The sequence below is a fragment of the Anastrepha obliqua genome, chromosome 2, assembly GCF_027943255.1.
Source record: "Anastrepha obliqua isolate idAnaObli1 chromosome 2, idAnaObli1_1.0, whole genome shotgun sequence".
In the NCBI taxonomy this organism is placed as follows: domain Eukaryota; kingdom Metazoa; phylum Arthropoda; class Insecta; order Diptera; family Tephritidae; genus Anastrepha; species Anastrepha obliqua.
The window spans coordinates 84,316,591-84,343,491 of record NC_072893.1 but is presented as its reverse complement, the minus strand read 5'-3'; the positions used below and the strand labels follow the sequence as shown (position 1 = coordinate 84,343,491).

The 26,901-nt window shown below is 36.2% G+C and overlaps 1 protein-coding gene across 3 annotated transcripts in view; it reads right to left on the bottom strand.

Annotated features, from left to right (window-relative positions):
• LOC129237166 (uncharacterized) overlaps window positions 1-24,940 on the bottom strand; it is a 49,325-nt gene extending 24,385 nt beyond the window's left edge. For 2 of the 3 annotated variants that reach the window (XM_054871668.1, XM_054871669.1), the window contains exon 1: window positions 24,817-24,940. The gene's annotated coding sequence lies outside the window, so the exon portion shown is untranslated. Of the gene's footprint in view, window positions 1-24,704; window positions 24,766-24,816 lie in introns of those variants that run through there. The other variant, XM_054871670.1, reaches the window with a different exon arrangement.
• Window positions 24,941-26,901: the final 1,961 nt, after the last annotated feature.

Sequence of the window (26,901 nt, the reverse complement as noted above, 5' to 3'; positions counted from 1 at the left end):
ATGTCTGAAAAATATCAAGTAGCACATCACAAAATATATATTATAATACATTATTATGTATGTATTAGAAAATATATATAGTATATATTAAAAAATGCAATCCAACAATATTTATATTTTGTATTATATTATCATTTTAAATTTTCATGCTCTTAAAAAACGCCCGCTACATACCTATATAGTATGCATTTAATTTGGTGAGAAGGGAGAATAAAAAGTGAAATTGTCCTACATCCTTTAAATTGTAAATTAACGAGTAGTCAACAATGGTTTTGGAGGATATGCATACAAACTTATAACTGCAGCACATTTCTCAATACTACAAAAATTCTTTCACGACGGCCATCCTTTTACCCATATTTCTTAAGGTGCTCACCCGCAGCACTTGCGTGACAATGAAACTCCGCCCACCACTTTTATTTAAGCTATCGGTTAGTTTGTACAAAATTACACCGGCCCAGTGCTAACCGACACGCACTTTAATAAAATGTGTGCATAGCTTCAAATTACTTAAAAGGGAATACATTTAATGCTTTTTGTGGTAATTATTTATTATTTTCGTTATAATTAATTATTCCCCATTTCGTGTCTATTTTTTCTTAGTTATGCTAAATAAAATAATTTTCGATCGAATTATCTTACAATTCCTTGATGTTTTATTCCCTATTATGATTTGAAAATCATATCTGCAATACGATTCTATAAGTGAAGTTCATTTTGAAAAAGTTTCCACAGCTTATAGTGTAATTACTCTAGACGTACACTTAATTTCAGTTACGTAAGAACTTAAAGATCTTTACTCAAGCTGTCAAATCTGCGTACTTATAAAGCCTCTTGCCAAAAAATAAGTGTACGCGTTTTTTTCGTATGCCTTTCTTCTCTGTTTCATTGAGTTCGATAAGTATACCTAACCAAAAATAGTCCCTACCTCATGTAGCTCGATCCTAACTCTAAATCTAAGGTGGCGCAAAACTAACCATCAAATATTTTTTTGAATAACTTTTTTAATAAATAAAAAAATGGTTTTGAGGGATGGAAATCTTTATTTTGACATTTACGCGCTACATTGCTTGCTTGTTTGTATATTGCAAGTGTCTAATTCGCAGTTGTCAAATATAATTGACGTACGGCAGCATTTTCAAAAATTATAAACCTTCCGATAGGGTGGTTAAGTTTGCGCCACCTTGTAAATAAATAAATAAAAGCTGAATTTTGGAAAAAATTAAAGTGAAAGTGGAATTCCGTGAAAAAAATATGGGAAAATTTTAATACCCTCGGACATAAGTGTCTTGCATTGCCTTATCTAAAGAAATCTAAAAACATTTTTTCCCACAATGTTATCTAGAGATCATTTCCGATGATGAGACCTGAGTCTATGAATAAATTACAATCATCGGAATAGGGTTTCACCGAGGAATCAAAGTCCAATTATCACCACAAAGTCGATGAAAGTTTTGTTGTATGTTTTCTGCCAGTGCCGTAGTATGGTTTACTGACTTCCTTTCTATGAAAAGTATTTTCGATATACGATGAAACATTGAAATAAGTGTATTAGTTACCACTGATTTTATTTTGAAGGTAATAAAATGAGTATCAATTGATAATTGAACCGCTTTTATTGACGAATTCTGGGTACATTTTGAACTTTATTTACGTATGCAGACATATGTATATTGGTATGCATTATTTTTTCCTACAAAGTTTTCTGCTGAAAAAAAAAACACCGAGACTAATTTTTCAGAATATTTTTCCTTTCTCATTTTTTTTTGTTAATATAAAAACAACCAACGAAAAAACAGCCAGCTAATTATGCAATCTAAGCGAATCACGCCACATAAGTTATTAATATTTAGAAAACAGAAAACAAAGAGGAAATAAATTATGTATATCGACCTTTTCGGTGTTAAACAAAACTTGCGCAAAAACAATAAAAGTTGTAGCAGAAAGCAAGCGTAAAATGAAAACCAAAACCAAGGTCAATTTGACTCATACATACTTATATGTATGTATGTAGGGGTGTACATATTCATATGAATTTATCAGTCAGTTTGGACTGATATGCAGAGTGATTCATGAAGGAATGAAAACGAGCTTTGCACTTATGGCCTTTTGGCCCTATACTCATAACACTACCTCATCCAATCCCAGTTCTCTTAATAAACCTAAGATAGATCTGGGCTGGACTGAGCGTATATGCCTTTCTTTAGGCCACACCTAGCCGAAATGTCTCAATACGCGTAATAGTGCCACATTCGAAAAGAAGGTGTGCTGGAGTTTGCGGAGACTGGTCACTGAATGATACATGATTACAACACTCGTTGGAGGAGCCCTTGAAACGGCCGAGAGATAGATTCCTGAGAAAGATCTATGGAGCTTTGTACGTTAGAAGCAGATAATGGCTTCTCCGTTATAAAGGTCATTCTCCGTTATAAAGTCTAAGTGGTTACAGCCCCATCAAAGAAGAAGAAATAACAGTCACTAGACTTTGGTGTACTTGTGAAGTGTATACCGACATTTGGTCCGTGTTCAAAATTAATTGCGAACATTAAATATTAAAAGGAAAGAACTTTTTTTCTGCTAACGCTTGTTCTAGTAAGACAATTACAAGTCCTCGAGTGAATTTAGGCTATTGAAAACTTTCTGCTTAGAAAGTGTTTGACGTGCAGCAGTGCAATTAAATGTTGGGACACTCATTTTTTAACAAAATATCTTAACACTACATGTTGTAGCGCCTTCTATACTTATACCATAATACCATGATCCAAAAGTTCCCGGAACTACCGCCAGGTGACACTTTACGTCAATTGATTTGAGTTCGGTTATTTGTTGGGTTCCCACAACTATTATTAACAATCCTGCCAAAATTGTAACGTCATTGTTTGACATTTGTAAAAGTTACGTCATCTTGAGTAAATCTATCTTTGCTTGTGTTTTAAATTTTTTACAGTTTTAAAAATGAATTTGAATTTCCAACTTTGAGTTAAATTTTGCGTTAAAAATGGTTTCAATGCTGTGAAAAGCTTAGAATTGTTGGGAGACTGTTTCGGTAATGCTACTCTAAAGAAAACAGCTGTTTACAAGTGGCATGAATACATCAGAAGAGATTGTGAGTCCATCGAGAATGACGAATGTCTTAACTTTTTATTTTACTTATTTTTTGAATTTTCTGAATACATTCCGGGAACTTTTTGATCAAGGTGGTATGTATGAATATTGTTGGGATGGGAACCACTCGTATCGCGTACTTTTGAGAATCGAGTACTTCGTTACCCATTCTTTCAAGAATAGGGTATTTTTAAAAGTAGTTTCAATTTATCAGTATTAGCATTATTATTTAAATTGTCAGCACAGAGACCAATGTCGATTCTTGACACTGAGTACTATGAATTCATACTGAGTACTTTTTCAATTTAATACGTATTACTGAGTACTTGTCAGTAGCAAGTATTTATACCTATAAAAATCGTGCTCTGGTTACTACTTTAAGTATTGATTCCGCTCAACACTACAACATTGCTAAAAATGAAAATAGTTCACAACCTCCCATTACTATAAACATTAAAAATAATATTTATATGTAAACAATTTTAAAATAAATAAACTACAAACTGAATGTACTAGCAGATATACATAATCATCAAGGAGTCTGAAGCATAAAAATTGCAAAGAAAATTTGTTTCGTTTCATATTCCTAATATCCTTCTTCCATTTAATACTTACATGTTCGTTGCATGTATGTTACTTGTGCTTTTATGTACTTATAATAATTATTCCAACCATGAGTTCTAAGTGAAATATCACACTTTTGATAAAAGGCAGTTTTAATATAATTGAACTCTATTATAGCAGATATATAGATTTTCTCGTGTGCGATAAAAAGTAGAACTTTGACACTCAATGATAGTTTTTTCAATAGTTACTTGTATTTTTCAGCAGCTGTCAAATGCACAAATGCCATGCAGCAATCAAAATACTCAGTAAGGTTGGTAATTTTACCAAATAAAGGGTTTTCCAATAACAGGTGTTACAGGTGAATGGATTGCGCTATCGAGAGATGATTAACGATTTTTTATGGCCGGAATTGGATGGTATTGATTTGGACAACGTTTATTTTCAACAAGACGGTGCCACACAAGCAACGAAACCATTGATATTTAACGGGAAAAGTTTCCGGACCGTGTTATATCTCGAAGAGGTGATCAGAATTGGCCACCGAGATCTTGTGACTGTTTTTTTTTTGGGGTCACGTGAAAGAGAAGATCTACGACAACAGCCCAGGGTCGATTCAAGATCTTAAAGATGGAATTTGTGAGGCTATAAGAACATAGGGCAGCCACTTTGCAATTCGGTTATGGAAAATTTCATGAAAATGATATTGTCCTGTAAGCGTGGCCGTGGTGGTCATTTGCCTGATGTTATTTTCTACTATTAACGGCATACCTTCCTCTTTATAATGAAATAAACATCCGATCATTTATATTAAAAAATAGCATTTTTCTTTGAATATCTTATTAAAAAACCTTATATTATTTTATGCTTGCGAAATGTGTGCAAACCCGGCTCAGTTGTAAATACTGAACGTCGACTTCTTACCAAAAATCATCTTCTTTAACGATACCCATTTTTGGGTAGGCGGCTACGTCAACAAAAGTTCAACCATACAGCCGCAAAGATTGGCTGTTTGGTCCGGTGTTTGGCATGGCGGCAACATCGGAATGTATTTTTTTCAAAATTAGGAAAAGAACATCGGTATCGTTAATGGTCCTGGGTGCAAAGAGATATATAATACTTCGTTATATCTAACGTGGCGGCGTAACATGCCATACAAATAGCATAATGCTAGAAATATTTATGAGAAATTTGACGACTGAGTCATCTCACAACGAGCTTTTATCAGTTATTATTATTTTTTTTTGAGTTACATCAAGTCCATAGTCTACGAAACCAATGCAAGTCTACATTCGGTGGCTTCGGTATATAAACAGATTTATTTTTTTAGCTTCTTAATGGCTATGCAAGTAAAATAATTTTTTTATGAATAATAGGAAGTAACCCTAGCTGCAAAATGAGACCTTTGCGTTGCAAAATAAAAATTTAGTTTTCTACAGATTATATTAATTTCATTAACTGGTCTTATAATAAGGGCAAAATAAAAATTAATTTAATTTAACTGCCATAACATGAAAGGAATAATGGAAACGTAGTGTTTTGTTTGATATATTATATTGAAACGTATCTGGACAAATAATGATGAACTGTCTATTAAAACACGAATAACATCGAAAATAAACATTAAAGACTAAGTAGCTTGTCAACTTGCAAGAGATTTCTGATTTATCAGCAAGCAGCAAGCATTGAAGATGGCTAGGGATGGGGGAAATGAAGCGAATGAATTAATGGAGGGCGAAAGGAGAGACTCTATGTTGTAATCGCTGAATTCTGTCAGAGTGTGAGGAATAAAATGGATTGCAGATAATAGAAGCATATTCCAACAATCAAACAGCAATTTTCGAGTATAAGGACCTTAAACTTTTTCGTATGGCACTTTGAGCAAGCCTCGCAGCTAGGTTGGAGCAAGCCTTAACTTTCAAACCACCAAATTACAAAGTAAGTGTTGTTAGTGCAATACCGAGGTCACCTTGTATGAACTTGCCTTCCCAAACATTTTGGACAGGTTCGAAACCAACATTCAAGACCCTATTGCGCAATAACCGACCGCTTGAAGCACTGCCATACACAATTAAGAGCTGTACAAGGTGATGGAGTGACAGTCCCTGGTTGGATATAAATCCGGGTCGTTCCGGTAACGTAGAGCCGACTGCCGTGGAACGTGCACAAGGTGTTGTTGTTGTTGTAGCAGCATAAACATTCCCCATACATGGACGGGGAATGCTGCTGGAGTGACAGTCCTCTTGGTCGGATATAACTCCGGGTAGTTTCGGTTACGTAGAAGCGACTGTCATACGAACGCGCACAAGGTGTCGTAAGTGTCAGATTGTCGCATGTCCTGAAGTATTTAAGGGGTTACGCCACTCTAGCTACTGTAAAAAAAGCAGTTTTTTAAGGATTTTTTTTACATTGAAAGAAAGGTGCTAGGAGAAAACTTTTTAAGTATATTATTAAGCATATATTTAAGTGTAATTACAAATATTTTTATTGAAAAATATTACAAAATGGCGCCTTTGGAGTGAATCTCTGAACGCGCCCTGCGAAAAAGGCACTTCACGGCACGCAGTACAACTGACGTAAATGTCCACCTAAATCAAATTAAAAAAATTCTTCTCAATCGACGTGAGTATAGCTGTAGAAATACGTACGGGATTTTAGAAATATTGAAATTTGTGTATTTTGCAGATGTTTGAAGTCAAAAGTAGAATTTTTCATCTAAAATGGAACCGTTAATTGTTTATAAAAATTTTTCTAATTAATTAATAAAAAAATCCGTACGTATTTCAGTGCGGAATAATGTTCTAAAGATCCTTGTACAATTACAAGTGAAAATATTAAAAATTGTTTGTGTTATGCTGCGTGCAGTTTTGAAAAATCACGTTTTGAGATAAACACGGTTTAAATTTGAATACTCGTGTCAGAGACGTCAGAGGCGCTCGCGCAAAAGTGCGAAATATTAGAGATAAACATTTTTTTCACGCATAGGACTTTTTGTTTTATATTCTAAAGAGTTTAACGCATCTTTTAAGCAAAAAAAAAAATTTCGATATTTTGAAAATCCTAGAGTGGCCTAACCCCTTAATGGTTAAATAAATGTTTAGAGGACTCGAAACCAACTATTTTTTTACTGTGTAAAAATTCATAATATGACTTTTACGGTGTTTAAGCCGTTTAAAGTTTACACCTAATCGCACTTACAAGACCTAGTGAATATCCCAAATGACATAAATGTAGGTTCAAAATAAGGGCAAAATAAATTTGATATCGCACAAATTTGTATCGCACTTAAACTTATTTTCCTATCGTTCTTATCTGGACACCCTATATTAAACTTAAATACTAATTTTCTTTCCCAATTATAGTTTTATTATTTGAGTAAGCGCTAAATATCACTTTCATTTATAGTTTGCTAACTAGCTACATACATACACACGTACATACATAGGCCAGCAATAGTTAAATGTTTAAATTGAGCAAAAACTAGCATTAAACACAAATGTACCGAGCAATATTTGAATAAATTAATCCCGAGTATTTACGTTTCGTCACCTGAGCCTAATGCAGATAACATCAGCAGCAGTAAATACTCCATGCGGTGTATACTCAAAAAATAAAATAACTTCAGCGCACCTACAAATTCAATGAAGTGGCAAGTGTGCATGTCGGCCCGCACACGACATCGACCATAAATCACGAAAAATGTAAATGAACAACATAATTGTTGTTTGTGTTCGTTTTTATTTTTCACCCAATTGCTATGCAACTAAACTCCATTACTCTCTATGCATACATGTACTTCTTCATATGTATTTTTTTCATTTTTCTCATTTTACTTATTCCGCAAGCATATGCCTAACAGTTTTTCTCCCTCCCTCGTTTTTGGCAGAGTTTTGTTTTTATTTTTAAATTTTTTTAAGCTCTCTTCATTTTTGTTTACATTTTTTATTCATTGTGGCTACTGCCTTTCTTCTTTTTATTCGAATGTTTTTCACATTGGTTGCGCTCTAATCAGCAATTTACGCATAACGTTTCTTCACCTGGCCCAAAATGTCCAAAGTGAAAGTGTAACTTTGGCCCATAGCACTCTTGTCTTGGCTAATGTTGTCATTGTGGTGGGGAGGGCTTAGCGCTGCTGATAGCATTAGCAGTCAGTTGACAGTCAAGCAACGGTTTCACGAATTGCGAAATGTTGTTCGAAACATACAAATCGCATATACACCCATATCCATAGACAATCGCATATGTATGTACATATTGTTGTTAGATATGTAAGTGTATGCGCGCCACCTCAATCCTGTATGCACGAAATTATCACGTTATGCATACGCTGTGAATTAAATTTTAATTGCTGCAAACAATGTGAGGACGATTTTTTTTGTGTGTGAATATTTCGAGTGGTAGGAAGGCCCCCATAAAAGAGATAACAAAAGATTATATGTATGTATAATATACATTGTATATGCATATGTATGTATGTAAGTACACCGTCGGTGTAGAGTTCACAGGCATAAAAAGTGAAATTGTTTGGAAGCAGTTGATTTGAGTTATTTGAATAGTGTTAAGAGATGGACAATTTACTTTGCTGTCATCTTCATTTCTTTTTCGACTCACTAAAAACGAAAGAGTGTAAATGTTACGAAATTTAAACCGCCACCGTCATAGTTTGTTTCTTAATGGTTTATATTCAAGTATTAAAAAACAAATCAGTGGTATTTATGTATATAAAAAATTGCTGACGTTTTCGGTGAGTTAGTGGTTTGTTTTTCGACACAAGACCGTGGTCTAAAAACCATAAACATTTCTTTTCGGATAACCTGGCTAGAGCTCTGAAGAAATCTACCTACGACTACTTAATGCTTGGTGTTTACTGTACTCAATTCAAAGCATTCTTCATTCGTCTAGCACATTTCAATGGAATAATGGACACCCGTAGTAAACTCAACCTAAGTTTTGTTCTAACGTTTTTTACTTAGTTTGACTTTCAAGGAGGATGGTTCCATGTGTAGAAGTCCACGCAAGTGGGGAAAGTTACTGATCGCCATTCACTTGGGAGTGGCCAGGACGATTCTTCTACATATGGTTCAAGCAGCTCACAACGGCCGGGATTAGCCCACGTATCCTCTGGGTAGCTTCCGAACACCCGTTCGGGAGTGAGCTAACGTGAGAAGGCGAAGCATTCCAGGATAGCTGGTTGTGCGCTGGGTTTGGGACCCGCCACTTAAAAACCTCCCCCAAGGAAAACATACACAAAGCCTCGGATGATAACTTCCAACACTGATGACGACCCCTGCAAACGAAATAAGGAATATGATTTGAGGGCATGCACCTGGAATGTCCGGTCCCTTAATGGGGAAGGTGCCTCTGCCCGGCTGGCTGATGTCCTCGTGAGAGTAAAGGCTGACATCACTGCCATCCAAGAGATGCGATGGACGGGGCAAGGTAAGAAAACCATGGGACCTTGCGACGTCTACTACAGCTGCCATGTAAAGGAGCGCAAATTCGGTGTCGGATTTGTTGTGGGAGAGAGACTTCGTCGCCAAGTACTGTCGTTCACTCCGGTGGACGAGCGTCTCGCAATAATCCGCATCAAAGCGCGGTTTTTTTAACATCTCGCTAATTTGCGCCCACGCCCCGACGGAAGAGAAGGACGATGCGACCAAAGATTCCTTCTATGAGCGCTTGGAACGTTCCTATGAGCGCTGCCCCCGCCACGACATAAAAATCGTGCTTGGCGACTTCAACGCCAGGGTGGGCAAGGAGGGAATTTTTGGTCCCACAGTCGGAAAATTCAGCCTGCACAACGAAACATCCGGTAACGGACAGAGGCTGATCGACTTCGCCGGGGCCCGAAACATGGTAGTCTGCAGCACCAGATTCCAGCATAAAAAGATACACCAAGCTACCTGGCTGTCTCCTGATCGAAAAACGTGAAACCAGATCGATCATGTTGTGATGGAAGACACGCTTCTAGTGCATTAGATGTACGCACGATCCCAGGACCCAACATCGGCTCGGATCATTACCTTGTTGCAGCCAAGCTGCGCACCCGTCTCTGTGCAGCAAAAAACGTACATCTACCTACGCAAAGAATGTTCGACATCGAAAAGCTGCAATCACAACAGACAGCCAGAAGATCCGCCACTCGACTTTCACTCCTGCTCTCGGAGAGCACTGCCCAATAAACCGGCATGCGCGAGTAATGGAGCAACATTTCTCGTTCCCTACGTACCGCCGCCGAAGAAGAAATCGGATTCCGGCGAGCCCGAAAAAACAATTGGTACGACGAGGAATGTCATGCTGCCTTAGAAAGAAAGGATGCCGCCTATAGAGCCACGCTGCGATCGATGTTATCCGACAGAAGAAACGAGAGGCCGAAATATGTGAGTGCGAGGAGCTTGAGATGCTGGCCAATAGGAACAACGCCCGAAAATTTTACCAGAAGTTTTTAAGACTGGGGCGTTGTCCTGTAAGAACAAAGACAGCGATCTGGTGACTGACGTACAGAGCAATCTTAAATTATGGAGGGAACACTTCTCAAACCTGTTAAACGGTGACAGCTGCGCATGTCATAGAGAATGTGAAGATCCCGATACCCCAATCGTTGACGACGGAATTGTCGTTCCGTTACCCGACCATGACGAGGTGAGAATAGCAATATCACGGCTAAAGAACAACAAAGCCGCGGGCGCCGACGGACTGCCGGCTGAGCTATTCAAACATGGCGGCGAGGAGCTGGTAAGGTGCATGCATCAACTCCTATGCAGAATTTGGTCGGATGAAAGCATGCCTGCCGATTGGAATTTAAGTGTGCTCTGCCCAATCCATAAGAAGGGCGATCCTGCAATTTGTGCCAATTACCGCAGGATTAGTCTTCTAAATATCGCCTATAAGGTTCTAGCGAGCGTATTGTGTGAAAGGCTGAAGCCCACCGTCAACCAACTGATTGGACCTTATCAGTGTGGCTTCAGACCTGGAAAGTCTACCATCGACCAAATATTCACAATACGCCAAATCTTGGAAAAGACCCATGAAAGGAGAATCGACACACACCATCTTTTCGTCGACTTCAAATCTGCATTCGACAGTACGGAAAGGAGTTACCTGTATGCCGCTATGTCTGAATTTGGTATCCCCGGAAAACTAATACGGCTATGTAAGATGACGTTGCTCAACACCAGCAACGCCGTCAGAATTGGGAAGGACCTCTCCGAGCCGTTTGATACCAAACGAGGTTTCAGACAGGGTGACTCGCTGTCGTGTGACTTCTTTAACCTGATGTTGGAGAGCATCGTACGAGCCGCAGAACTTAATCGCTCAATTTTTTATAAGAGCGTACAATTGCTGGCGTATGCCGATGATATTGACATCATCGGCCTTAACAACCGCGCTGTTAGTTGTGCCTTCTCCAAACCGGATAAAGAGGCAAAGCGAATGGGTTTGGTGGCGAACGAGGACAAAACGAAGTACCTCCTGTCTTCAAACAAACAGTCGGCGCACTCGCGTATCGGCACCCACGTCACTGTTGACAGTTATAATTTAGAGGTTGTAAAAGACTTCGTGTATTTAGGAACCAGCATTAACACCGATAACAATGTCAGCCTTGAAATCCAACGTAGAATCTCTCTTGCCAACAAGTGCTACTTTGGACTAAGTAGGCAATTGAGCAGTAAAGTCCTCATTCACGACCATAGCAGCAATAGTTTGGGGAAAAATGAATCCATTATTTTCTCGGTAGATGGCTGTAGCGATCGATATCTCGTAAAGTATCGACCAAACAATTTAAGGTTTATGCTCGTTGCCAAGGTGACTCTTCAAACTAAAAAAATTCTTTTCCTGTTTTTTGTTTGTACTATTCATTTGCGAGTTACAGGGTGTTAACAATGGAAGTCAACAAAACGAAAATTCGGTACATTTTACAGTTTTTTTTTTGATAAAGGCAAACTGTTGAAATTGTGAATGGTGTTTATGGTACCGATACTGTAACAGCCAATTTTTAATTCTTATGATGTTAAAAAAATGTCGATAAAATCACAGTAATAATTGAAGTTGAGCGGCACTTTAGTAGTCATAGCAACGCTCAGGAGAAGCTCGATGTTTGGTTGCCACACCATTTATCACCAAAAACATTATGGATCGAATTTCCATCTGCGAAGCCTTGCCCAAACGGCCCATTTTTTTAACGGATGAAGACTGGGAATGAGAAATGGGTCACATACGACAATATTAAGCGAAAACGATCGTCGTCAAAGTGTGGTGAAGCAGCTTAAACGGTGGCTAAAGCAGGAATAACGTCCAGGAAGGTTCTACTGTATATTTGGTAGAACTTGAAAGGAATCATTTAATATGAGTAGCTTCTGTGTAGTCAAACACTAAATTCAGATCTCTACTCAACAACTGGACCGTTTGAGGTTAACATTTGACCGGAGCAACCAGAATTGGCCAAAAAAAGAGGTGTTGGGTTCCACCAGGACAACGCAAGGTCACACATGTCTGTAAAGACTTACAAAAAACTCCGGGAGCTTAGTTGGGAAGTTTTAGTGCTTCCACCATATAGTCCGGACGTGGTAACAACCAATTACCATATTTTCTCCCATTGCAAAACTGCCAGAGTGATAAGGTATTACGAGAAGATTGTGAAAATCGATTGCTAGAGTTTGTCGCCAATCAGGACCAAGACTTCTCAAAGAGAGGCAATAAATTATACAACAAAACGGTGCATATTTGAACCAAATCGGACAATCCAAAATATATCTTAAATAAAGTTTTGAATTTTACGCACACAGAGGCAGACGAAGCCGCCGAAAGGTTTCATGACGCTATTATGACATCATCTTGTTGAGAAGAAAATCAGCTCGATGTAGCGGATTTCTGTTGGTTGATTGTAAGCGAAATCAACGACTCCAATGCAAATTTAAAAAAAGTAATACAAAGTACATAGAATCTAAATACAAAAATTTGGTAGAAATATGTCAAGCAGTTGGGGAGAAGGGGTTGCAATCTAATGGAAATGCATAACCTTTTTTGTAAGCAATGAGTTTTGCACAAAACAAAATTTCAAAAGAGACTGCAACTTTTTTCTTTCAAAAATAATCGATAAATTGCCAGAGTGGCAATGTAAAATTAAGGTCGAAATCAAGGCGTATCTATAAAAGGCAAAAATGATAGAATTCGAGATGAAACCTTCCGAATTCGCTGCGACGTCAGGTCAGAATATGCAAACAAAAGTAAGGAGGAGGAAGAGTAGGTGAAAGCAATAGAAACTAGCTAATACAAGAAAAGGAAATCGATTACTCGGCTTCATTGCATTTTTTTACAATAGTAACAGGGGATCAATAATTTAATATAAAATACGAAAATTGAAAATTTAAAATGCGAAATTTACCGTGAAAATTACAAAAAAATCCTTTTAAATCAGGACTGAAGAGCGGCCGTCGGTATAAATTTCCATTCCGGTTTGAAGAAGGAATCAAAGAAGACATCATCTCCCCATTGTAGCAACACTAGATTAATGGTCTAAATAATAACACAAATTTAAAAAACCAAGTTTGTAGTCGTGAAGATTTTTCCAAAAAGGAAAGAAGAATTGAGTTCGGACGCTATTGATCCTTACATCGTCGATGGATGTTTTAAGTGAAAGTCATAATCGTATAGGAACTAAATTTATAAAATTAAGAAATATTTTCTGATGTATATTTTGGTTCAACGCCTTTATAAACGAAAATGCAAATTTCTTCTTGGGAGGTGGAAGATTTGAGGTAGTATTTTTGAATATAACTTTCTCAAGATCATCGTCTATATTAAGTTTATAGTAACTAACTTCAACAATTACTTAAATGCCTATCAAATATACTGAAAATTATCATTACATAGAAGGTGGAAGAGTAACGATATACAAACTACCATATTCCCAATTTTCTATAACATCGAGCTTTTAATGCTCCACACCAAAAAATGTGGCAAGTCTAAAATGCAGCTCCGAGGTTGTCAAGCCCTTACCTTCAATTTCAGCATAGTATATTCAAGACTCTGTTGTTCAGCCAACTTTTCCAGCACTATTAACAAAAATGGACCGATTAGCATTTAATAAGTGGAGGTATGCACGCCATCAATCGCTAAGGTTAATTGGTTTGGGAAAGCGATCAATCTTAGATTTTTGTGTAAAATTCTCATGTTTGGCGTGAAATGTTGACTTGCTGAGATCAATGGTGAGTCGAAGGAGCTGAATACAATATCGGTTATAGCAGTCATATGCTCCTCGTTCCTCATCGTTTCACAACTACCTACTTGCCACAAGTAAAGCGTAGGAACTAATATTTGCACAAATAGATGGAGTGGTGGCTTCATTGCAGTCAAAAGTAAGAAAATACTACTTAGTTATTAGTATTTACTTGCAAGTACAAATATTGGGCATTCACTGCGCTGAACTAGTGCTTGCTAGATGAACTAGTGATGCTAAAGATGAAAATATATACAAAACATATACATATATAATTGGTACATACATCCTTTATTGGGTGTTTGACTGAGCTCCTTCCCTTATTTGATGCATGCCCTTGAAGTTATTCCATAAATGGGGGGTCCTACAGTTTTATGCTGCCTCCCAAGGGCAAATGGTTCTTTATTTATTAGAAAATTTAGAAAAAACTTTTTTTATCATTTGGTATTTCCTGCCTGAAGATGACTATAACTTTTCCAATTATAATACAATTAGTTACGACTACGATTTCGAAAAATGTGTCAAAGATATGAGTTCATAAATTTCATAAAATTATTTGGTAGGTGATATTTGAAAGGCAAAACAAACGCTTAAGAAGTCCAGTTGGTCTAAAGTTCGAATATTTAGGGTATTTTCAGGAATTTTTTTACAAAAAAAAAAATGAAAAACGATATTTAAATTTTTTAGGCCTTTTATTTAACTTCTTTTACATAAAAAAATGAAATTTTTTTTTTTAATTTTAATAATTTAAAAAATGGCGCTGAAGTCGACCCCCCCGAAAAATTGGACCTGGACGGCGATATTGATTTTGGCTCTTCTATTTATCTGAAACACAAAAACCAAAAAACTATTAATCAATATGACCCGCTACAGCTGTCCCGCTACCGAGTTTTTTTTCGGTTTTTTTTACTATAAATACAAAAAAAATGAAATAATAATATGATTCTAGTTCTGGCGGTAGCCATTGATATTGTGAACAACTTATTAAAATTTCAGTCGATTAAGTTGAATAGTTTTTTTTAGTGACAACGCCAGGCCGGAAAAAGTCGTTTCGGGATAAATGAGTTTAAAGTTTAAGGTACAGGAGTGCGCGGATCACTCTCTACCTAGTTAATGGGCTGTAGAAGCTATAATATTCGGAATTTTCGCATGAAAATTTCACAATATATTCTTAAGATAATATACTTTCGAAATATCGAAAAAACTAAAAATCGATTTTTTGAAATTTCTAGACCACCCCTTAAAAAATTTAACGAAAATATTTTTACAATATAAAAATTATATGTTCTTAGTTTTGAAATTTTGAAATAGCAATTCTCATGTAGCAACTTTTTTAGAACATGGAATATTTTCCTTTTATAATTCTTGAGCAGTTTATTTTCAAAGTTTAGGATTGTTGGACTGCGGCCCTCGTGTCGGTTGGGCGGGAGAAGGACATTCGTTGTTTCTTTTTTGAGTTTTATTGGAATGTATGTATTTGATTGATATCAAAAATACTAGTAAACATTTGAATTTGAATTAATGAAAGAAACTATTTTGTTTTTCAGCTTTTGAATTCACTCCCTGTGGAAGCGCGAGTATTTCCACTTACGTATGTAACATTGTAACGACACATTGAATGATACAATAGCTTGAGTTCTCATGCCTCTCATAACAACCTAATTATACGAACATCTGCAATACAGTTTGTATACGAGGGCGCCTATTTACGATTTGAGCCTTAACAACCGCAAGGGGCTAGTTGGCATTGCTACAAAAAAAAAAGATTGACTTGAAATCAACTCGTGAAAATTTTAATGGATGATTTATTATGATTTTCAATGTGAATTATCAAAACAAGAGTGAATTGATAAACTAACTTCCACTTCTGCCGACGAAACCGCATTATTTGCCTTTGTGAAATGCAAATGTTTTAAATATTTTTTTTGTTTGCTTCTAAAAACGTGGAAGGTGTACAAAAGTTGATAATGCAATACTGCCATGTGACATACCGTGAAATTGAGAACATTTTTAATGTGACATACCATGAGATTGAGAGCATTTAGTTTCTCCGGCGTAAATAAAATAAGGCTCGTCGTACAAGTCAAAAAGATGGTGTATTTGTTGATGTTGTCCTATAGTTCTATACCGCTTTCGGAATGCAGACAGTTTTTATAAAAAGCTTTTTCTTAACAAAAGTACAATCGGGGGGTTTACCTTAAATTAAATAATATTACATGTAAGCAGTTAAAAAAATATATTCAGTTTTGAATAAAATATAATACATCGGAAACCAGTCTCATATCAAAAAATCATTTACACCTATGTATGTAATAGATCCATGCATATTTCACGCGTTTCGTGTGTTTTTTCTTGTATTATTAAACTTACAAATCAAATGGCGTGCCTCAAATAATTAGAGAATTCTGTTGACTAGCTTTTTTTGGTGGAAAAAAGAATAACAGGTCAGAGCGTAAGCTTGATTTGCTTTTCGGTGGTTAATTAACAGGCGAGATATGGGCATACGGGTAGATTTGTAAAAAATAAGTAATAATCATTAGCTGTCAAAATATATTTAACCCCTTTTAACTTCAATTAGTCACATTAACCAGGCACCTACGTGTACATTTGTCAATCTGTATAAAGCTTGCATTTTTCATATTCTACAACAACTCATTCTACATATGTATATGCACCTCGCTATCGATGTACAAACATAGAGATGTATGAGTTAGATAATATGAATCGGGGCCAAAATGAAGCAAATAGATGGGAATGCAAAACTGTCAGGCAGACCAGTGCAGACAGATGAATACTGCAATACAGACACTAGTTAACGTCTCGACGCGCGTCACAGCATATTAAACAGCAGCCCGGGAATCAAATGTGTGATTTTTTTTACATTTGCTTTGATTTTTTCTCCACTTGTCGGCCAATTAATATGCGAGTAACGTTTAGAGCGAAACTAAACAGCAAACTAACAATTATTTTGTAAAAACTTGTGCATTTTACTGAACATTGCTTGTCTTTCGAAGTCCAATTTTATGTTGAGTTCAATGGGTTTATATGAACTGGAGGACAAATTTGTTAATGGTGAGGCAAAGAGTAGCATTTTTTGCATTTAAGCAAATAATTTATATTTTATAATTATATGTACATATATGAGAGGGTAAATTTCTTTCGATATCGTACCTACCAGATTCGGATCCTACATAAAATTTTAAGAAAAAAGTGCATTCGAGTATTACTTTTAAGGTTAATTTCGAGCCTCTTATTTTTAAAAAGAAGCTATCCCTAATTAATACGCATTTAATATGAAGAAATTTATTGACCAAAGTATTATGAATATTAATATAATTTTTTAAATACAAACGTGTATCGGGTGTTTGTTTAAGAGATTCAGATTTTAAAATGATAATACAAAAAAAGAAATTTTGTTGGAATGATTTTTTTTTATAATCATTATAATCTAGTAGTTAATTTTATAGCATTTATTTTTTTGGAATATGATATTCGGCATATGTCCGCCGCAGCTACGAGTTATATGGTCCATTCGATCAGTCCAATTTTTGACTACATTTTTCCAATAAATGTAGCCACATGGCGTCAATAGTGGATTGAATATTGCCATAAATGGATTGTTAAGCACATTAAGCGGTATGGAAAGTTACGCCATGCTGTTGCGACCCAATGTCGCCAATGCTTAACTGATTAATTTTTGGAATAAAAAATTCAGTCTACATGGCTCGATAGAGCTCACTATTTACCGTAATGGCTGCTCCTTTATCATTTCGAAAAAAAATAAGGACCGATGAAACAGCCAGCGAGTAAACCGCACGTAAAATGAACGAAGTACGCCATGAACTTCGACTACAGATTTCCTCTTTTTCAAAGCAAATTCCCACAATTTGGCGTTAAACGGTTCATGATGATTTGCCAAATTTTACTGAACAGCAACGTCAACCCAGTTTGCCATTCTCAGCTGTCAAACTAGCAGCTTCTCAGGCAGCTAAAAAAGCACCCGATGCTTGGAAATTCTTTGGTTCGAAGAATTTATTTTTGATATCTAAAGAACTTCCGAACTGGCGCTACAAAGCAAATTATATGACATTTTTTAATATTTTTATAGGAAAAGTCTTTATATAATTTTTTTTTTCAAATGTAAATTAAAAGAAAACTTGCGAAAAAGCCGAAAAGAATTCGATTTTACAATATTTCAAAACTTTATTTTTACATTTACATGTTTTAGTTTTATGATCAGCAACGTATTAAAAAATTTAGTTGTTTTTTTTAGATTCTTGTTTTTCAACAGGAGCTGTATTTTTTCTTCATATTGCCATAAATCCCAAAACGAATTTTCGTGTTAATTAAAGACAGCTTTTTTTTTCTTTAAAACTTGGAGGACTCGAAATTGACTTTAGAGCTACGCTCTACGGAACTTTTGTTTTAGAATTTCATGTAGAATCCGAATCTGCTAGGAGCGGCGTCGAAAAAATGTTACATAACCGTCCTATATACAAGTACACATATCGCACCCTAAATACAGAAGGGTCACAACTCAAAATTTTCCAAAACTGAGTTTTTTGCATAAATTAATTCAGAGTACACATTTCTAACTGCTGCAAATATTTCGTTCACATAACTATCTTCTTTAACCCTCCGATGTTCATATGGGTCTGGCCAGACCCATTCGATCTTTAAATGTATGTAGATCTTTTATTTTTAATATCTGAGGCTTCTTAGTCCATGACTTCCTAAAATGTAGTGTGCTAAACACAATGAAGTAGCAAAATTAAGATTTTTGCTATATTTGTTATAAAAATAATAACTTTAAACTAATTTCGTTAACAAAGCTCACATGGGTCTGTGCAGACCTATATAAGCTTCTCATGTAAATTGGTTAACCGTTAGGTGTAAACAACTAAACTGTTAGCGGAGGCAGCGGCAGAGATAATTTTTTAGTTGACATTTGAAAATTAAAGTGAATACGTGTTTTTTAATTAGTGGGAAGTGTTTTTTTTAATAAAATGGAACAAGTAAATATGGATGAAGTTGATGTGATGACGCATTTGCTTCGTAAGCTAAGTGCAGCAAATATGAGTCCGGAAGAACGTCAGTGACTTTAGGCACAAATTGAAGAAATTATGGGACAGGAGTCCAATCCATTTGAAACAAGTGGCGACGTAGAAGATGATGAATATTTTCCAGATGAAGATGACTTCGGTGAAGCATCAGATATAGAACAGGAAATCGAGTTAGAGGCTGTTCTGGATGAAAACCATGATGATATTGAGGATTTGTATAGAGAAGCTATCGCCCTTCAGGCTTCAACCACAATGGAATCATGCAGCACATCTATTAGCCAGGGCCTTATATACAGGTCCAAAGATGGTAAGATGTGGAATTCAAATCCTCCACCACCTGGAAGGCCTCGTTATCACAATGTTACAACTTTTACTCGTAAAGGGCCACTACGAGGAGCGTCACCGAGTCATAAAGCTCTTTTCAAGCTATTGCTGTCTCCTGAAATCGTAAGTATCATTGTGCGGGAAACCAACAGAAAAGCCGCTGAAGCGTTTCGTCTATGGAATGAAACTCATCCCAGTAATAACCAGCGTTCTTGGGTAATGGCTAACGAAGACGAAATGTATGCTTTTTTTGGGATGCTACTTATTGCTGGTGTATTCCACTCGAATTCTCAGCCAGCGAAAGAATTGTGGGCCAGTTACAATATGCCAATTTATAAGGCCACTATGTCATTGAATCGGTTCAAGAGCTTAACTACTTTCATCCGTTTCGATTACAGTGGTACTCGTGCTGAGAGGTTGAAGCAAAGCAAATCTGCTGCCCTGGACGATGTATGGCTCATGCTGATGGCCAATTTAGAGAAAGCATACACTCCGGATTGTCATGTAACCGTCGATGAACAGTTATTTCCATATCGTGGGCGCACTCGATTCACCCAATATATTCCGAGTAAGCCGGCAAAATATGGCATGAAGTGTGGTGGATTTGTGACTCTGTTTCAAACTACCCTTTGAAAGGTATAATTTATACCGGAAAACCACCAGGTGGCCAGCGAGAAACGAATCAAGGTGAACGGGTCGTCATGAAATTGATGGAAAATTATATGGACAGCGGTAGGACTGTTTATGCTGACAATTTTTTTTTCAACATATAACTTGGCAGAAATGTTGATGGATCGTAGAGGATGAGAAATAAGACCTTCATTCCGCATGAATTCCTTAACCCGAAGCGTGATGTTAAAAGCACTTTATTTTGTTATCACAATAATAATATCGCTCTGTGCTCGTATATGGCAAAGCCGAAAAAGCCAGTAATTATGTTATCCACTGCCCATTATCGTCAAAGCACCGATCCATTGAAAGGATTCAAGCCAGATAAAATTTTGGACTACAATAAATTTAAAGCGGGGGTAGATACAATGGATCAAATGTTGACTGGCTATTCATGCAAACGCTCGACAAACCGTTGGCCACTGGGAATGTTTTATAATATGCTTGATATTGCCTGTTTGGCTTCATTCATCATCTATGACGAGCTGAATCCGGCAAAGCAGAGTGATAAGAGGCGCTCATTTATCATTGAATTGGCACGGCAGCTAGTTATCCCACATATGACGAAACGGGCGACTAACCCATTAGTAGGAGGTTTGCTCATATAAGACAAGCAATGAATCTTTTCAATATCAAGGTGAGTATGAATTATATACACACCTACATATATCTCCGCGTGTAAAGATATGTGTATGCATGTATTCATATTTACTAATTTAAAATAAATTATTTCGCTACTTTTAGGTAGCGGAATCTTGTCCATCGACATCAGATGCAGCACAGCAACAATCATATGCTCAAGTCGCTTCAACATGGTCATCGTGCTGCTTCTTCTTCTAAAAAGCGACGTAAAACTCGTTATAACTGCAGCAAATGTAATCGTCCCATATGTCTTAATGAACATTCCATGCAACTATATAGTTGTAAACCCAATTGCCCTTCGTAATTAATACTAATCCGTTCAAATAAATAAATAAAATTATTTTTAAAACCGTATTGCTTACATTATTTTTATGGGTCTGGCCAGACCCTTATGATGCACTTACCGCATCATAAGGCACCGAACATCGGAGGGTTAACTGGAAAAATACAGTTATGTCTATTTTTATGTCAAGTGTGTTGCTTTCGCACGATCAACTAAAGAGAATTATTTTTAGTTGCGTTAATGGTCTCAAGAACAGCTGATTACTTTTATTACACATAAAGAGTTTTATTTTGAGTTCTGCCTCTATAACTGTAAAAAGTGATAAATTTCGTGGTATATTATTTTGCATTGTGCCTCTTTAGTTGTAAAAAGTGAGTTCAATTAGGTTAGGAAACTTATAAAATTAAAACATTTTATCATTTAAAAAGGCACAACTTAAGATAATATCACTAGTTAATCGAAAAAATTTCAGTTAAAGAGTCATAAATCAAAATTTTGTTTTATTTTCGCAAACATAATATAAAATTGAAAAAAAATATAGTAGAACCTTCTTCAATGTTGTATATTTTCATGATGGAACAATATTTTCTTTAAATATTACAATAATTTTTACATAAAACGTTTTTCGTCTCTCCTGAAAATCTTTTGTATTTAGGGTGCGATATGGATTTACATAAAAGTAAATTTAATCAGGTATTATATTAGTTTTGGGAAAAAGAAATCCATTATTTTATCGGTAGATGGCTGTAGCGATCGATATCTCGCAAAGTATCGATCAAATAATTTAAAGTTTATGCTCGTTGCCAAGGTGACATTTCACACTAAACATTTTTTTGCTGTTTTTTGTTTGTCCCATTCAGTTGTGAGGTGCAGGGTGTTAACAATGGAAGTCAACAAAAAGAAAATTCGGTACACTTTACAGTTTTTTGATAAAGGCGAAAATGCAAGCTAGGCCGCTGAAGTTATGAATGATGTTTATGGTGCCGGCACTGTAATAGCTAATTACGTACAATTTTGGTTTCGTTTACGTTCAGACATTTTTGATGTTAAAGAGAATGTCGATAATGTCAATAAAATCATAGAAATAATCAAAGTTGACCGGCATGTTAGTGGTCGTAGCATCACCGAGGAGCGTCACGTAGCATCACGATCGACCATAAAACAGTTGTTAATCATTTGCACAAAAAATTTACGTAAAAATAATGGGTTTTTTCCCCCCAAAATAATGTATATATCCAGACATCCATATATACCTCCGTAGAAAAAACACCATAACGGTCGTAAAAAATTCTATGTACATTGCACTTTACACGTAATTTAGATCATACATTGAACTTTGGGCGCCAAACCTCCATTAAACTGCCTCCAAGTTATCGTTTTATAGTATTTCTTATGCAAGCCCCAATCACAATTAAATCTGGATATGCATCATAGGTACGTACAACATCAAAAGATAAATTTAATTTAATTATAGCACAGGGTGAGTAATGTTGCAGTTAGCTGATTGCTTTGCAAGATTTCACTGCCAACTTTCACAGTCACTAATTAGGTGTTTAATTTGCTCTAAATTTTTTTCCAAAGAAGTGAATTGTTGAAAGAAGGCGAAGGTACGACGCAGCGCAGCATGCAACTAATATGCCAACAAAAATAGTGTGTGTATGTATATGGACATTTATAAGATTGCAATGGAGAGCTCGGCACAACAGTTGTCATGCAACTTTTGCAAACTCAAACCAACAACTGTTAACGAGAGTATGTATTATTGTTGTCATTGTTATTGCTGTCGATAGTGTGCTCCACTGTCTGCAATTTCGCAAGCATAACTAAAAATCGGTCAATGCAACAAGAGCGTTCGCCTTCGCACACGCGAACACACATGCATATAAATGCTACAAGTATATACAGATGCATACATGGAAATAAGTACCAGCTCTAGTTTTTCTTGGCATAAGTATAGTATGATCATGATTTAAGACATAAAGTAGGTCCACATAATGACATTAGCAGCCATGTTAGTACTATGACGTTATGACGAAATATAGGTACCAGATTGAAAATTGTAATTAATATTTTTAACTGTCTTCGTTTCAATTCAAATGTAATTTTATAAAAAATAAAAATTTAGTAAAAAATAAAAATTTTGTAGCACATTTACGAGCTAAAAAACCCTAACTTCTTCATTTGATACTTAAACTTGTTCCTTAAATTCAGCCATAGAAGACTAGATGAGAAACTCTCTTAATTTATGTGACAGTGCGCCAAGGAACTCGTTTGAGTACTGGAGAGCACGCCAATCCTTGGGTTAATAAAAAGCTGATACATGAAATGGTGGACTGCCAGAAATAAGGCGCCAAAAATAACTGGCGAAATTCCATTTTACGTTAATGCCGCGATCTGCACTATTACAATATTTTTCAGGATTTTATATTTAAATAAAAGAGAAAATTAAAAATGAAGAAGGTAAATCATAAAGTTAGCGCAACGTTGATAATTTAATCTAATAAATTATATTGGGTGTTTGGTCGAGCTCCTCCTCCTATTTGTGGCGTGCGTCTTGATGTTGTTCTACAAATGGAGGGTCCTACAATTTCAAACCGACTCCGAACGGCAGATATTTTTGATGACTAACTTTTTCATGGCAGAGATACACTCGGAGGTTTGCTATTGCCTGCCGGCACATAAATTACATTATAACAATGTTTTTTCAGCAAGAAAATACCAAAAGTAAAAAATGAGTGGACGACAATGAGTCGGAGACAACGAGTTCTCAACTTCTCAAGTCAAGAGAAGGAGATAAATCTTGTGATATTTTACAATTCCATTCTATTACAATTTTTCTAAGCTATAAAATATTAAAAGTTAAATATTTGTGTTAATTTACTTGGAAACAAGAGTAGTGTTTCGATAATCGTTATAAATATTTAAACTCTGTAGGGAAATCAAATATGAATATCAGCATGGGAACTTATCGAGAGTATCTCTTAAATCCATTATTGGGTGATTGGCTGAGCTCCTCCTCTTACATATTTGTGGTGTGTGTCTTGATGTTTTTCCACAAATAGACAACTGGATCTACAGTTCTATACCACAAACGACATATGGTAGATGGCATCCGACCGGTAGATGGTTTTTAATGGCGAGCTTTTTTGGGAGAAATACGTGGAGGTTAGAAAAAACGTTTTCCATCATTTAGTGTTTCATGCCCGGGGCTTTAAAACATGATACTACCGAATGGTAGTCATGCACCAACCCAAAATATGAGTATAGAGGATGCCACTTAAACCTGAAGGCTCATTGTATTACCACCTGTTTGGACTCCAAATCTCCCACTTTAATTCCCAATGTGTTGGAACCACTTAATCTCTGATTAAATAAAAAAATTCATTATTTGCTGATGTTAATGCTGATTCTCTTTTCTTGTTCGCAACTGTATATGTAGCTTTATATGGTTGTGGACCCATTAAAACAACAGTTAAAAAGGTCTAAAAAAGAAAAGTCTACAATCGATGGCTACTTGTACATTAAGAAATCACTAGAAACATATTTCGGACAAAAAAATCAATGTAGCATTATATGCAACGACAACAGCAACAAACGAATGTATATACTCGTATATACATGGGTATATCATCAGAAACCACAATGCGCGCTGCATGATAAATTGATTATTTTCACGCACAATCGTTTTGAAATGTAGTGCCTCACGCACCGCTAAGTCAACTGTGATGCTAAGAGATACACGCCCGCAAACAAATGAGCAACAACGATAAGCGCTGATTAAATGGTACACGCGTGCGCGACAGCTTCGTGGGGATCAACTACAAATATGCATACATACATAGAAACACTAAATAAACTGCATTGGTATTTGCTTTTTTTCTTGCTTTTATTATTATTCTTTTTTTTTTTTTTGTGCACAAAACACTATAATATGAAAGATCGTTTTTAACCTTCGTTAACTCCGTAGTTACGAATTTATATGTATGTGTGTATGTATTTTTACTATGGTTTTTTTATTTTTCGTATTTCTTTTGCCGTTTTCAGGACGTTTGCTAAAAATCGCCGGACTGCACGCTGCCATGCAGTGGTAATAACTGATTTGAACCCGGCTCAAACCGCAAAGCTGAAGTCGCTGCGCCCAGACAAACCATTGCGCCACTTTATCACTCTCACTGACGCTTCAAAATTCTCTCTCACTGTGGGCACAACAGATACATATGTATATGTGAATGCATACATATGTACATATATACACATGTAGTTATTTGATGTTGGCCAATGTTCGCATAAAAGTTGACCAAGCTGGGCAGACAACTACACCCTCTGCGGGTTTTGACTATTTGTTTTTCTAATACTCATACTCATACTCGTACTATCCAATTCATAGTGTGCATGCATACTGGTACATTTGTACTGTCGTTGTTGTTGCCACTTTTGAAATGAAGTTATCATTGAATTTGTAATCAATGAAGCATTAAATTAATTTGGTATGAAATCGTTTGAATGCTGATGGAGGTATGAATGGAAACATATCTGTGGACAGCTCATACCGACTTAGCTTATTCTACTTACTGAGCTCTATAACGCCGGAATACCGTACAATATATGGTATAAACTATTAGTTCTTCATGGCCTTAGCTTAGGAAGCAGTCTTCATAAAATTTGAATAAAAATATTGAAATTTTCTTTGAAAGCTTATGACTCATTAATTTAAAAGAAAAACCTGCTTATTTCAGATACCAAAACCTTGCAAAATACACACATAAGTAGTTCAATTGTTTTCTAGTTGTAATCGATGACATAACTAAATTTAACGCTGCAGATCAAATACAAATGTGTTCGAAGAATAGGCTTGCGAGTTTTTTTCAAAATCAAGCCAAATTGGCAGGACGTAAATATCATCATTATCATTCATTGAAATTTCTCAACTACCGTTGGTATTTGTGAACAATTCATACATAGGTTTATACAAGGTGGCGCAAAATTTATCACCCTATCGGAAGATTTTTAATTTTGGTAAATTGCGTCGTACGACAATACTATACAATACAAACAAACGAGCAATGGAGCGCGTTAAAGTCAGAATAAAGATTTTCATCACTCATAATCAGTTTTTTTTTTTACTTATAGTAAAAAAGTTGTTCAAACACAAAATTGATTAATTTTGCGCCATCTTATGAATCTTACGTGTATATACAGTGTAACATCTTTCAAAGGACACCTCCCTTGAGCGGAAATGTTTTTCTATGCCAAATCTTGTGTATAGGAAGAAGTTACCCTCTTTTGAATTTTTGAGTGGACACCTCTCTTGGACGGTGACTGATGGTGAGTGTGTGTATATGTACTGTATACATATATGTATATACAGTGTTGGTACGTGACTACCATTCGTAATTCGGAGAGAACGTAGGTTCGAATCTCCGCGAAACACCAAAATGAAGAAAAAGTTTTTATAAAGCGGTTGCCCCTTGGCAGGCAATGGCAAATCTCCAAGTGTATTTCTGCCATAAAAAATGTCTCATAAAAAATATCTGTCGTTCGAAGCCGGCTTAAAACGGCTGTACTATAATTAATTGGCCCTCACACATTTTGTTCGGTGTTTGACCGAGCTCCTCCTCCTATTTGTGGTGTGCGCCTTGGTGTTGTTCCACAAATGAAGTGCCCTACAGTTTTACGCTGCCCCCGAATAGCAGATTTTTTCTTGTGAAGAGCTTTTTCACGGCAAAAGTATATTCGGGGTTTTGCCAGTGTCTGTCGGAACGACCGCTTTTAGAAAAACTCTCTCTATCAATTGATGTTGCGCGCCCAGGTTTTCGAACCTTTGCACTTCCAAATGGTAGTCACGCATTTGGCTACGGCCGCCTATAGGGTGATTAATTTTGTGCCACCATCTACTTAAAAAAGATATTTTCTTGCTTTTCGCTCTCTATATTGGTTATGGAACCATCTCACAATCCGGCATGTATCCAACTGTCAGCGACACGGTCGAATTTTGCTGAATGTTTTGTCTGTTCTTTTCCGTCATGGGTCTCAAA